The sequence below is a fragment of the Scardinius erythrophthalmus genome (genome assembly GCF_964197995.2).
Source record: "Scardinius erythrophthalmus genome assembly, chromosome: 1".
Lineage (NCBI taxonomy): Eukaryota > Metazoa > Chordata > Actinopteri > Cypriniformes > Leuciscidae > Scardinius > Scardinius erythrophthalmus.
In genome coordinates, this window is record NC_138221.1 from 37,078,627 (window position 1) to 37,084,755 (window position 6,129).

Sequence of the window (6,129 nt, forward strand, 5' to 3'; positions counted from 1 at the left end):
TCCAATTTACTTTTATTTGACTCCTTTTTATCATGACCTTAAATTTAGGTTAGATTGGATTCCCATGCTAAACATGGACAAAGTTTCAAAAATTTAATTGCACGTTTGAAGGAGTATTTCTGTGCCAAAAATTGTCCTTCCGGTTTGTCACAAGTTTCGGAAAGTTTTTTTCGAGTATGGGTATGTGTGACGTCAGATGTAACGAAATTTCCTAATATGGGTCCTAAGGGCACTTCTCCGGTAAGATTGCGGGCGCGCGCGCACCCGTAGACCAGAGAAAGAGAGCGAAAGCAGTTTGCCATCAAAGCGCCCTGCCCGGCTTTTGGGAAGCCAATGTCACCAAAGAAGTGTGTTTTTGGTTGCCAGGGCAAGACAACCCTGCACAGATTCCCAAAGAACCCGGCGTTAAGGAACCCGTGGATGGAGTTTGTTTTTCCTGAGCATCAACGGAGTTGTGTAGACTGTTTGTTCCCTGCATTTCGACGATGATTGTTTTATAAACAAAGCCCAGATCGACGGATTTGCAGATCGTCTAATGCTTAAGGATCGAGCAGTCGCAATGATAAAGGTTCGGTGAGTAAAACTGCTTCTAATCTATTGTCTCTGTGTGTTGTTACTAGCTCGGCCCGTTACCACACAGCTTTAGCTTCGCCCACACGGCCCGCCTCCAGCCGCTCGTTTTTTTTCCGGAAAGACTCGGTACATCCTATCTTTCTTAATATAATATAATAAAACTAAAGACTTTTTGGAGATATGAAGGATGCAATATTACTCTATAGGTACTCAAGATTAACAGGAGATTGAGTGAAAATGAGCATTTCACCCCCCCCCCCCCCTTTAACAATGGCAATTTGCATTAATCAAGGTCAGATCTGGTTGGTTCCACCTTTTGGGGACAGAAGGTAATTTGCAATAAAGACCTATTGGCAGATGATCTGCCCTCCAAAGAAAGCAAAATATCTCTAACCCTTAAAACCCTCATTACCTTTTGGTTAACTTCTGTGGGAATGAGACCTTTGCACCAGTCGCACTGAGACATTCTACAAGAGAGAGTTCAAATGTTAATTTCCAGAATAGTCTTTTGTCTTCTCTGCGAGTAGTCGTTCCTTAACCAGACGGCCCGGCATTTTCCAGTTTCTCCAGTCGTACAATATAATAACAAAAAAAATATCTTGCTTCTTTAAATAAGTAACGCAAGTTATTTTGTTTTCCCAGTATTTGTTTTTGAGTATTGCTGCCTTCACATGCTATCAGAATCATCGTAAATACTAGTTTCCTAGTTAACAAATTGGTCAAAACCTGTTAAAAAATGTCAAAATGTAAATGCAATGAGCTCGTAATAACGACTTCAGAAGTGGGAAGTAGGAAATGTTAAATATTGATGATTATAAGCCTTTCGTTCACTCTTGGTCCATGGTGAGATTGATTGTGTGCAATTTGAACAAGTTCGGCCAGTGTCTTTTCTACTGTTGTTAAGATTGTGTCGATCCATCAACTTGCTGGTCTTTTCCTTCGTCTTGATTTATCGGTCTCTCTAATCACAATGTCCTCTTTCAGTGATTGTTCCATCTTAATCGTGTGACCAAAGTAGGCATGGCATAATTTGATCATCCGTGATTGTAGTGACATAGCTGGATTTTTTTTTTTTTTTCAGCACAAATTTGTTTGTTATTCTCGCTGTCCATGGAATTGACAAGATTCTTCTCCAGCAGGTCTTCTGTCTCCTTTCTTTACTGTCCAGCTCTCACATCCATAAAAAACACAGAAAAAATCTGGCTGTTTGTGAGTCGTATTTTCGTTTTTAGGGATATGTCTTTAGACTTGAACATCTTCTGACTTTATTGTAGACTTTATACATAACCATTGAATACTTTCCCATAGTGATTCTTCTTTTAATTTCTTGAGTTGTTGTTGCATCCGAATTGACAGTAGATTAAAGTCTTTGACCACTTGTATTTCATCACCATCCAGTTCAAATATATCGTGGTCATATTTGTCCATCGTCAGTATTTTGGTTTTCTTCACATTAAGCACGAGTCCTTTATTCTGGCTTTCCCTTTTGACGTTCCTTAGTAGAGAACTAAATTAAATAATGCAAATTTACTTTATGCATTTAATCTCACTTTATTAATCAATGTCTTTGTTGCTGACCTTAAATGATCCAATTCAACCACACTAATAAGCAAAATTTACTTTAGATGAACATCTGTTTGTTTACTTAAGTAAATGGGGTCGCGCAGCATCACGTCTTTAAAATTCGAACACATTATTTTCTATGAGTGTAAACACACCTTCAGCACCATTCGGTGTCTGTCCATGGCGCCCAGCTACGGCTCAGGACCCTGTTTAAAATCCAGCCACGCCACAGAGCGCCATTTACAGTTTTATATTAAATCTACATTATATTTGTCTCATATCGTCGTTAACGTACTGACTTCACCCTGTGGTGCAAGATACATTTAGTTAACTTATACGTTCATTTACAGAAATCGGCTGGGTGGATGAAATTTGCTTATGTTATCGGATTTTCAGGTGAGATTCTCAATTCAGTTAACGGACGTCCTGAGGTGAAGTGTTCAGACTGTAGACTCAGCAACGATTGTATTTAATTGTACAGTACAATCATAACATAGTATACAGACATTTTCTTAATTTCATAATGTCCTTAAACATAATATTACTGGCCATAAACTGAGAAGTGCTCATCTGGTGTGCGATGCCTCGAGTTGTCCTATACATAGTTCCTACATTACGTCACAACATACGGGAATTTGCCGACCCGGCGCCATTTCTGTGGGCATGTTGTGGGCAGAACATTAGAAGAAGAAGCTGAAACGAGTTCATTTCGTGATAAAAAGTGAAAATGCTGCTGGGTCAATGGATGTTCAAATCGTGCCGGAGGTTCAGTTAAATTTGGATTTTACAGTATACCCGTCATTAGACTTCATGAATGTGAGAAAACTAAGCTTTTGTCAGAACAACGACGGAGGTTATGGCTGGCAATGATAAACAGGAAAGAAACTCCCTCCAAACACGCAAAAATTTGCTCAGAGCACTTTGTGTTAGGTGCACAATGTTGTGTTTTATTGCGAGTGTACACAAATATAAGTTAACACTTTGCAGTTTGAATGATGTCCTGTATGAACAAAATGACAAGGTATTAACCCTCTGAGGTCGACAAACGCGCCGGCGCGTTTTGCTGGATTTTCTCCACATTGTAGCACTTTAAACTTAAATTTCTCCGTCATTTATGGTCATACAGAAAAAATAAATATAAAAAAAGAATCTGTGGTATTTCTACTTTTGTATGTGTCCACTTCCAATCAAATCAAAACATTGTGCTTTTGTAAAATAAAGAAAATAAACAGTGTGTGCGTTCTGCCTCTCCGTCGCGGTGAACTTTTTTTTCTTGAGCACGTCTATAAACTGAAACAAAACTCAGCGAATACTTGTTACACATTTATGAGCCATACACCTTTATAAACATTTAAGTGTGTACTTTTAAATGATCGGATTCAAAACGAAAACAAATATTCTCTGTTTAAGTAATTTGTATAAAACCAACAAGATTTCCAGCTTCTCAAACGCTTCCTAATTATTTTTAATTCGGCCACGCCCACTCGCGCAAAAGATATTCACATGCAAATCTCCACATGGAACGCGATCGCCCTCATTACCTCAACAACAAAACACTTCACTTCACTTTTCGTCGAGTTTGAAAGACGTGCCTGAGCTTACATTGGATTTACATCAGAAGAAGAAGAACGATATTTGAAGACAAGAAAGATAAGGTAAGAAATTCTTACATATTAGTTTGCTATTGTTGCATAAATTTCACATTGCAGTTGAACTGTTGCTAGATATATGGTGAATATTATAATATTTAGACCCGTGTTTAATGTTACTGTGTTTGTGGATATCTGCTCAAACGTAGATAGGCTATGTATATGGTAGGCCTAACCATAATGTTTTATATTTGATCGCAATCGCGTTTTAATGTATCATATTTTTGATCGTGATCGCGTTTTAATGTATCATATTTTTGAAAAGCAAAACGCTCCAAACGGCTTCATGTTTTTACTATTATCTCATTTCATATCATCATAACGAATGGAAACATTTGAAGTAACATGATAATCAATATATTTTTCTCTAGCTTAGTTGTTACTGAAATCTTTTTGAAAATATATATAGGCTGCTATATTGTTATTATTTTATGCAGCACTGCGCATAGCCTATACCTACAAGGCACAACAAACCTGGTGTTCATTATATATTGTTGGAAACATTTGTGTGAGTGTGTGTGTGTATTCTGTGAATTTTAAAAAGCAATTTTAACAAGAAAAATCTAAAATGTATTCCCAAAATCGTGCAGGCCTTTCTCTTGATATCAGTATGTTCACTTTTTTTTTCAGGGCCCAGATGCCACTGAGTCCTGCTGACTTCAACATTCACAGTACATGTCTCTGTACATGAACATGGTAAAGGGAAAATCAAACACCTTAGAAAATGAAAGGTATGTACAATGTTTTTAGGAATGGCACAAAGGTCTCTTTCTTCAATAAGTGCTTTTTTGTTGTGTATCTTTAGATTATATTGTGTTGTAAATAAATCCAAACAATTTTAAAAGCCATTCTTTTTTAAATCTCCTCATTCTTTGTGCAAGGTTGGTCAGAATGATGGGCCCTGATAAGCTCCTAATAGGGCCATTAGGGAGGTTTTTTGTCTTTCTCAGGTGTGGAAAGCTTTCATATTAATGAGGTGATCCGCCCCTTCGCATATTGCTTTCTAACACAAAACACGTCGTAAAAATTTTAAATCAATATATTGTCTTCTCTGAATGAGCAGTCAGGGTGATTCTCACATAGTTTTAGAGCAAATATTCTAGGCTACGTGATACAATTTTCAAAAGTCTTGTGAAGAAATAATCAGTATGGGTTTCATGACCTTATTTCAGTGAGAATTTATTTTTGTATTTTCACAAACCACGCATAAATGTCATTATCTCAAAACTACAAACTTTTACATACATGCTGCTGATATATTATTGTAGCAGAGTTTGTGCTGAATACAGTGTAATTAGACTTTAGCCATGAAAATGTCACAAGTAACAGAAATAACCACAAATGTCAGAGCATGTCAGAACACCTCCAGGGCCCAGAAAACAGCTCAGACCTCAGAGGGTTAAAAACATACAAAAACAACATTGTTTCCACTGTTCGATCGCGCCCGCGCCTCTCTCTCACTCACTCACTCTCACACACACACTCTCTGTCACTTTGTCTCCATGATTTCCGTAACATTATAAACAGAAAGAAATATTCGAAATTTGCTTGTAAAACTTTGTAAACACAGCAGCTTATGCCATCAAAGATGGGGTCTCCGGGGAGGTCACGTGACATTAATTGGCCTGTGTGAACTATGTATTAACGCGACGCTACGCTGCACTGTACTAAGGAGTACTCGGCACACATTTATCTATGCGCATCTTTTTCTTTTCTTTTTTTTTATGTATGTGCCCTCGTAATTTTTAAACAAGTTAACTTCCCCTCCCTCTTGCAACAGCATTTCTTGGCCCTGTCCCAAATGGCACACTTCATATGGACTTGGGGTCTTGTTGCCGCCGTGTGTCCGTTTTAGGGTGTTTGCGAGCACCTCCTTTGCGGCCAATATCCACCCTCGATGCGCACTTTTGCCAGGCCTGCACTGAAACGAGCTACCCGACAGTCAAAGCAGGGTTACATCACGAATGTGTGGACTCGGAGGAAGATCGCTAGGGCTTAGGGTTCCATTTGGGACAGGGCCTTTCTTTTCTCCGAAGATGTGTTTACTGACGCGAGGGCGGGACAACCTGTCACTCACATGACATCTCAGCAACAGCAAACCACAGCCATCCAATTAATTCCCAATGGAGAAAATCAAGCCCCAACCTACACTTTTTCTTGTTCGAGAAGTCGTTTCACTCGTATGTATGTCAACTTAACTAAAGTTCATTCTATTATCTATTTAGTTTGTTTTTCAAGATATAAAAGCACTGCATTAGCTTTAAAAAGACTCATAATTATCCCCATACCATCTAGTGTGCATGTGTAAAAAATACCCACAGGTGAGTGTTTTTAAATTCTAAAA